This window comes from Aquarana catesbeiana, linkage group LG09 (assembly GCF_042186555.1).
Source record: "Aquarana catesbeiana isolate 2022-GZ linkage group LG09, ASM4218655v1, whole genome shotgun sequence".
Classification (NCBI taxonomy): Eukaryota; Metazoa; Chordata; class Amphibia; order Anura; family Ranidae; genus Aquarana; species Aquarana catesbeiana.
The window spans coordinates 58671696-58680067 of record NC_133332.1 but is presented as its reverse complement, the minus strand read 5'-3'; positions in this window follow the sequence as shown (position 1 = coordinate 58680067).

Sequence of the window (8372 nt, the reverse complement as noted above, 5' to 3'; positions counted from 1 at the left end):
CATTTTAAATTATTTCTCCTGGACAAGTCTTCTAAACCTGTATTTTTACTTTTCAGCCATGGGATGTCAGTGTTGTGCTCCTGATAATTATCCACTAGGTTATTATGTGCAGCAAGGCATTCTCCCAGTTTATTTTCCACACTGCCAGCTCTTTCCTTTCTAGCTGATCAACACATGCTTGTACTGTGGAGATGTTCTTACATATTTCAGCTTGCAAGTCTTTTTTTAAAGACAAAAGCATTTCTTTAAGTGTGTACTCTAAAACTGGTTGATTTGTAGTGGGAAATGTAGATAGTGCCCTGTGCTTCCTGTATAGCCTCACAGCCTCTCCCAGAGATGTATAGCGTTTTTTACTTACAGGAACTTTGGACGTGAGGGAAGAACACCTCTGCCCTCACACTCTGGCTGTGTTTCTGAACAACAACTAAAAACCTCCAAGCTTATAAACAGGAGATTGGAGTGGGGCATATAATAAGTGGCGGTTCACACAGGGGTGGCTTCAAAGTTGCCCGACTCTGAAGCTGCCCCGTACAGCACGTCTTCAGCGGGGCTTGCAAAACAACTTCTGTATAGAAGTCAATGCAAGCCTCTCTGAAGTCACCCCAAAGTAGTACAAGAACCTTGAGTTATTCCTACAGAATGGAGTGCGACTTGTCAAGCGGCTAAGTCACCTGGCAGGTCGCCCCTGTGTGAACTGGGTCTAAGTGTCACTCAACACAAAACATAAAAAGTGGTTAATTAAGTGGTGTGAGTGGAGGACTGCGAGCATGATTCGGGAGTCAAATTTCCATATATCACTCTCAGTCAACAACTATATTAAAAATATACCGCTTATTGATATCAAAGTTAAAAAAAAATGTATCTAATGTACATCCAAATTTAAAAAATAAAAACAATTGTTAATGTTAGACTTTAATATTAATACACTGTAATTTTAATATAATCGTTGACTCCATGTGTGGCCTGTAATGTCCGAGATCTTTCTTAATGTATGCAGTGGCGGCTGGTGCTCAAAATTTTTTTTGGGGTGGGGGGGGGGGGGGGCGCAAACAATCTGATAAATTCTGAAAAATACTTTAAAAAAAAAAACATCAATTGCAGCCTCACTGCGCCTATCAAATTCAGCCACTTTGCCCATCAAATGCAGGCACTCAGCCATCAATTGCAGCCACTGTGCCCATCAAATGCAGCCACTGTGCCCATCAAATGCAGCCACTGTGCCATCAAATGCAGCCACTGTGCCCATCAAATACAGCCACTGTGCCCTTCATATGCAGCCACTGTGCCCATCATATGCAGCCACTGTGCCCATCAAATACAGCCACTTTGCCATCAAATGCAGCCCCTGTGCCCATCATATGCACCCACTGTGCCCAGCAAATACAGCCACTCTGCCCATCATATGCAGCCACTGTGCCCATCATATGCAGCCACTGTGCTCACCAAATACAGCCACTGTGCCCATCATGTGCAGCCACTGTGCCCACCAAATACAGCCACTGTGCCCATCATATGCAGCCAGGCGCGTTCCCCGGCTGTACCTTTAACCAACCCCCTGCGGCTGGTCCGGTGACACACACCGGGGCTCTCCTCCTCTTCTTCTGCAGTGGCAGGAAGCAGCGACTCCTGTGTCCACTCGGCTCCTCAGGCTTCCTCCGCTGTGTCTCCTCTTCCGCCAAAGCATTAGGCATCCAATAGGATCGCCTAATGCTTTGGCCAGTAGGGAGACAGGTCTCACTGACCTGCCTCCTGATTGGCAGGGAGGAACGTTAATGTGAAATTAGCGAAAATTCATTTGCTATGTCACACAACAGGGTGGGATCGGGATGCACTGCTCTGCTCCCCGAGCCCACCCTATTTTTTTGAAGCCTATTAGAGCTTCTGGCTCTAATTACGTGCTTCAAAATATACACCCCCCGCCTATCCCTGCCATAGTATTTCATGTGTCCGGCGTCCTGAAAGGGGCCGGGCACGTGAATAGGGAGGGCGCGGAGGTGTCAGGGAGAGCGATGCCCGTGCGCCCACAATGCATGGGCCGCCACTGGATGTATGGCAGTTGTAGTGCATCGCAGAAAGAGGGTAGGTCTGCAGGTGTACGGAGCATAAATGGTTTCCCATTGTAGGTGACATTTAAAGTGGTTGTAAACACTTTACAACCACTTTTGACTACAGGTAAGCCTAAAATAGGGCTTATCTGTAGCTACCCCAGATATTTCCCAAACCTGCACGGTTTAGGAGATATCTGCTGTATCAGCATGTGCCAACGTCATCGGCACATGCGCACTGAAGCAATGGCACGTCCGTGTCATTGCTTCAGCTAGTAAGCCGTTACCAGTGGCTCCAGCGCACTTGCCCGGGAGTTATGTCATCGCAGCTCCGGCCAATCACAGCGCCGAAGCTTGCGATACCCGGAAGTAACTCCGGGAGCGATGTCGCCGGCCAGAGCAGTGTACAAGGACCGCTACGGGGCCTTCCATCTAAGGTAAGTAATTCATAGTGAGCTAGTATGCTATGCATACTAGCTCATTATGCCTTTGCCTTGCAGGTTTTTTTTTGTTTTGTTTCTGGGAGGTTTACAACCACTTTAGGGCAAAGGGAAACTTCCAGCGATATGTAAGTCCCTTCTGTTTTAAGGCCTCCAGCAGAGGGTGCAGTGCCCTTCTATTCTTGACCTTTTGCCGCTCGGCCTATGGGAGAATGATGCCGGGGCCAGCCTCTCGTCATATGACGTCCTCCTGGATTGCGCCTTGCGCACCTGTGGGGCCACGCTGTGGCACAATCTGTCACCATGGGACACAGCCGATGACTGATCACTGGATCGGCCTGCTGCCATTTTTTTTTTTTATGACAAAAATATACAATGATTTGAGGTATTTTCACCAAAGAAATGTAGCAGAATACATTTTGGACTAAACTTATGAAGAAATATTATTTATTGGCAAATATTTATGACAGAAATGAAGAAATACTTTTTTTTTCTTCAAAATTTTCAGTCTTTTTTAATTTATTTATCAAAAAATAAATAGCCCAGTGGTGATTAAATACCACCAAAGGAAAACTCTTTGTGTGAACAAAATTAAATTTAGTTTGGGTACAGTGTTGCATGACTGCACTATTGTCATTCAAAGTGTGACAGCGCTGAAAGCTGAAAATTGGCCTGGGCAGGAAGGGGGTGAAAGTGCCCGGTATTGAAGTGGTTAAGAGTGATGGGGGATAGATCCTGGAATAGGATAATGGTGTCTCCATTTAATACTTTGATCATTCAATCTGGCTTTTGCCAGGATATCATATCCGCTTTCACAGTAAAGGTTTGCAGGCAGCAGATGATATCTCTCGGGGGTAAAGATTCAGGACCCTTGGGTCTCATGGCTCTGTGGGCTCTAACAAACTCAATGGTTGAATCTGCAGGCCTCTCCAGCAAGCTGTTGAAAACTTTTAGTAAAGCTTGCTTGATTTTGAGGCAGGAATGACTCTAATCTGGATATTATTATGTCTGCCACGATTGTCTAAGTCAGTGATGGCGAACCTTGGCACCCCAGATATTTTGAATCTACATTTCCCATGATGCTCATGCACTCTGCAGTGCAGTTGAGCATCATGGGAAATGTAGTTCCAGAACAACTGGGGTGCCAAGGTTCACCATTACTGGTCTAAGTCCTCTAAGTGTCTGTTCACATCTATAAGGTGTAGGGCATGTGTGTCAGCCATCTGTTCAAGCCGCATTATGGCCTCATCTCTTTGTTTTCCAGCTCGCACTACTGAGGCGAGTTTCTCTCTTCGAACTTGTAAATCTGCCTTTAGGTCAGTTATGGCAGAGAACATATTTTTAATATCTGCAACGATGGTGGTCATGTCTGTAGGGGGTGGTCAGAATGAGAAGTGTCCATTACCGGATGCTCCGAGGCTAAGAGCGATTCCTCGCTGTAATCTGCCTCTGGAAGGGACTGTACCATCTTGTCTGCTAGCGAGCCTGATCGAGAAGACACTTGGGCCTTCAAGATAGACAAGATATTCCGGGCTGACTAGACAGCAGAAGAACAATTCTGAAGGGTTTGTGAGGAATGCCTGAGGTTCTTGCCCATTTTGTCACCACCAGAAGATCGCTGAGCCAAAGAATAATGATATAAATTGGGATACTCCTTCCATCCTGTTATTTTGATGATCTCTGATGCACTAACTCTAATGCCCTGTACACACGGTCGGACTTTCTGACGGAATATGTGCGATCGGAACTTTTTCCATCGGAATTTCCGACACACAAAGTTTGAGAGCAGGCTATAAAATTTTCCGACAACAAAATCTGTTCGCATAAATTCCGACCTTGTGTGGACAATTCCGGCGCACAAAGTGCCACGCATGCTCAGAATAAATTAAGAGAGGAAAGCTATTGGCTACTGCCCCGTTTATAGTCCCGACGTGCGACCGTGTGTATGCAAGACAACTTTGAGCCAACATCCGTCGGAAAAAATCCATGGATTTTGTTGTCAGAATGTCTGATCAATGTCCGATCGTGTGTACAGGGCATTAGAGATGTATGATGGAATTTGAGATCATGTACAGTGCCTTGAAAAAGTATTCATACCCCTTGTAATTTTCCACATTTTGTCATGTTACAACCAAAAACGTAAATGTATTTTATTGGGATTTTATGTGATAGACCAACACAAAGTAGCACATAATTGTGAAGTGGAAGGAAAATGATAAATGGTTTTCACATTTTTTTTACAAATAAATATCTGAAAAGTATGACATGCATTTGTATTCAGCCCCCCAAGTTAATACTGCAATTACAGCTGCAAGTCTTTTTTGGGGATGTCTCTACAGAGAGTGATTTTTTTGCCCATTCTTCTTTGCAAAATAGCTCAAGCTTTGTCAGATTGTATGGAGAGCATCTGTGAACAGCAATCTTTAGGTCTTGCCACAGATTCTCAATTGGATTTAGGTCTGGACTTTGACTGGGCCATTCTAATACATGAATCTGCTTTGATCTAAACCAATGTAGCTCTGGCTGTATGTTTAGGTTCATTGTCCTGCTGGAAAGTGAACCTCCGCCCCAGTCTCAAGTCTTTTGCAGACTCTAACAGGTTTTCTTCTAAGATTGTCCATCTCCCCATCAACTCTGATCAGCTTCCTTGTCCCTGCTGACGAAAAGCATCCCCAAAACATGATGCTGCCACCACCATGTTTTACAGTGGGAATGGTGTGTTCAGGGCATAGTATTTTGCTTTTAAGCCAAACGGTTCAATTTTGGTCTCATTGGACCAGAGCACCTTCTTCCACATGTTTGCTGTGTCCTACACACAGCTTCTCGCAAACTGCAAATGGGACTTCTTATGGCTTTCTTTCAACAAAGGCTTTCTTCTTGCCACTCTTCCATAAAGGCCAGATTTGTGGAGTTTTTGTGGATTTGTGGACAGATTCTCCCGCCTGAGCTGCGGATCTCTGCAGCTCCTCCAGAGTTACCATGGGCCTCTTGGCTGCTTCTATGATTAATGGTCTCCTTTTCCTGCCTGTCAGTTTAGGTGGACGGCCATGTCTTGGTAGGTTTTCAGTTGTGCCATACTCTTTCCATTTTCGAATGATGGATTGAACAGTCTGTGAGATGTTCAAAGCTTGGGATATTTTTTGATAACCTAACACTGATTTAAACGTCTCCACAACTTTATCCCTGACCTGTCTGGTGTGTTCCTTGGCCTTCATGATGCTGTTTGTTCACTTAGGTTCTCTAACAAACTTCTGAGGGCTTCGCAAAACAGCTGTATTTATACTGAGATTAAATTACACACAGGTGGACTAATTAAGTGACTTCTAGAGGCAATTGGTTCCACTGGATTCTAGTTAGGAGTATCAGAGTAAAGGGGGTTGAATACAAATGCACGCCACACTTTTCACATATTTATTTGTAAAAATGTTTTGGTTGTTACGTTTTTGGTTGTAACGTGACAAAATGTGGAAAATTTCAAGGTGTATGAAAACTTTTTCAAGGCACTGTATTATTTTCTATATCCTTCTGAAAAAAGGGCACATGGATTCTGATTAAGCACTTTATCTATGCGAAATACTTTGCTCTACAAAGCCCTGTAGTCATAATACTTGGACTGTGTGATCAGGATATGGATTTGGTTTTAACCATTTCATGGTTTTTATTGTGTCAATAAAGGTATTTGTATTTTTATGTTTTGTGTTGCGTGACACTTATTACATTACATTCCCCACTCCAATCTCCCATTTGGAAGCTTGTAGGTTTTTTTTGTTGTTCAGAAACACAGCCAGAGAGTGAGGACAGAAGTGTGCCCCAGCCAGGAGAGGTGACCTACTGGGAAGGCAAGACTCCACGTTGGAGAGATTCCCTTACCCAGAGGACCGAGAGAGTTGGGACAGCTAAGTGGGTCGGCAGAGGACCAAGAGAGCTGAGGCAACTAGAGAGTCCAGGAGGGGGATCTGTAAGTGTGTGAGTAGGAGAGCCTGGGGTGCTGGAATACCCTATTCAGAGGCCAGGAGTGGGCCGGTACAGCGAGGTGCTGTGAGTAAAGGCTAAGTGAGCCTGAGGAACTTGTGACCTGTGGGACCAGCGTAAAGAGCAGTGGTACTGCTGACAAGAGAGCCAGGTAACTCAGCATTTTCTAAGAATGCTGTTTCTGAGTAAAACAGAAACCCCTGTGTGGAGAACCTTGTGTTAAGACTTTCTTTTACTTTTAAATAAAGGCGGGCTGCCGTGTCCTTAAATCGTAAGTTCGGACTGACGTGGACTCAGTTCAAAAATGCATCCACCACATTGAGCTAACCAACCCCCATATCACAATGTATTACCATATAGTAGCATTAAAAGCTTATTCCTGAATCTTATTTTAAGGACTGCCCTGGGCTGGAGTTCTTCCAGGGCGTCTCCACCCAATCAAACAAAAATAGATCTCTATGTAAACTCTGCAGCACCGTGTGTCTCGGTTTTCTCTTCCACAATGGAAAAAAGAGGATATTAACAGGGATCCTCATACTGATCTGCTGCTTCTTCATCTATTCGACATGGGACACAATGTGCAGAAGACATAACCTCCCTCCAGGTCCTACACCTCTGCCCCTTATTGGAACGTTGCTGCACATTAAAGCGGAGGGCCACCCTGGAAAAAAAAATGCCACCAAAATTCCTAAAAAAATAAAAAAAAAACATTTGGAAAAAAAAAACATTTATACTTACCTAAACCCTTGTTGCTAGGCAGTCTTCCTAATCTGCCTCTTCCTTTTCCGCGGCATGTTCTTCTCCTCGGTGAGCGGCCCCGTTGTCTTCTGGGAACTGTGTGTGTTCCCAGAACACCACGGGCCATTCACAAATCGCTGCGCCACTCACGCGTGCGCAGTAGGAAACTGGCAGTGAAGCCACAAGGCTCCACTGCCTGTTTCCCTTACCTAGGATGGCGGTGCCGGGACCCGAGAGCCGAGGGATGGTTCGGCCTCTGGCGGCCGACATCGCGGGCACCCAGGACAGGTAAGTCTACTTATTTAAAGTCAGCAGCTATAGTGTTTGTAGCTGCTGACTTTAAATTTTTTTTTTTAGCTGGCCGGAATCCTGCTTTAAATACGGTGGGCTAGTGAGCTCATTAATGAAGGTTGGTATCTTTTTAATTCTATGTACAGGTCCTTGTTTGAAAAAGTAGATTTTTTTAGGGGTAGCATAATGAAATAAGTTAGCCAGGGAACAGTATTTAGATCATATATTTGTTCCACTAGGAATCAAGGAAAAAGACACTCAGAAATTGTTTTTCTTTCTTATATTGAAGCTGTGGAAGAAATATGGTCCAGTCTACACTTTGTACTTTGGTACTCGTCCGGTGGTTGTCATATGTGGATATGAAGCAATGAAGCAATGAAGGAAGCTCTGGTGGATAAAGCAGAAGAGTTTGGTGCTCAGGGTCCTTTACACTTCATTGAAAAATTCACCCAAGGTTATGGCAAAAGGAACAGCTCATGACTATTATTACATGTCCAGTCTACTCCAAATGATTTATATTAGGGATGACAATGATGTTTGAATCTAGAACATTATGGGGCGTGCGTGGGAAATTCGAGTGCCCGCAGAATGCCCCATAATGAACAGCGAGAACATCAATGCACTGCGAGATCACAGTGCATTGACAGCTGCTGATTGGCCAAAGCATGCACCTGACCTGCATGCCTTGGTCAATCTCTGCTGTGAGAGCCATGATTGGCCAAAGGCAGGGGTGTTGGGCTCATCCCTAATTTATATATTGAGCCTATTTTTCAGTATTTACACTTAATGTTAGCACTATTCTATACAGTACGCGTATTAACCACTTGCCGCCAAATCACTTACCTGTACATCATTTCACTTCAAGTGGTTGTACCAGAGTGATGCC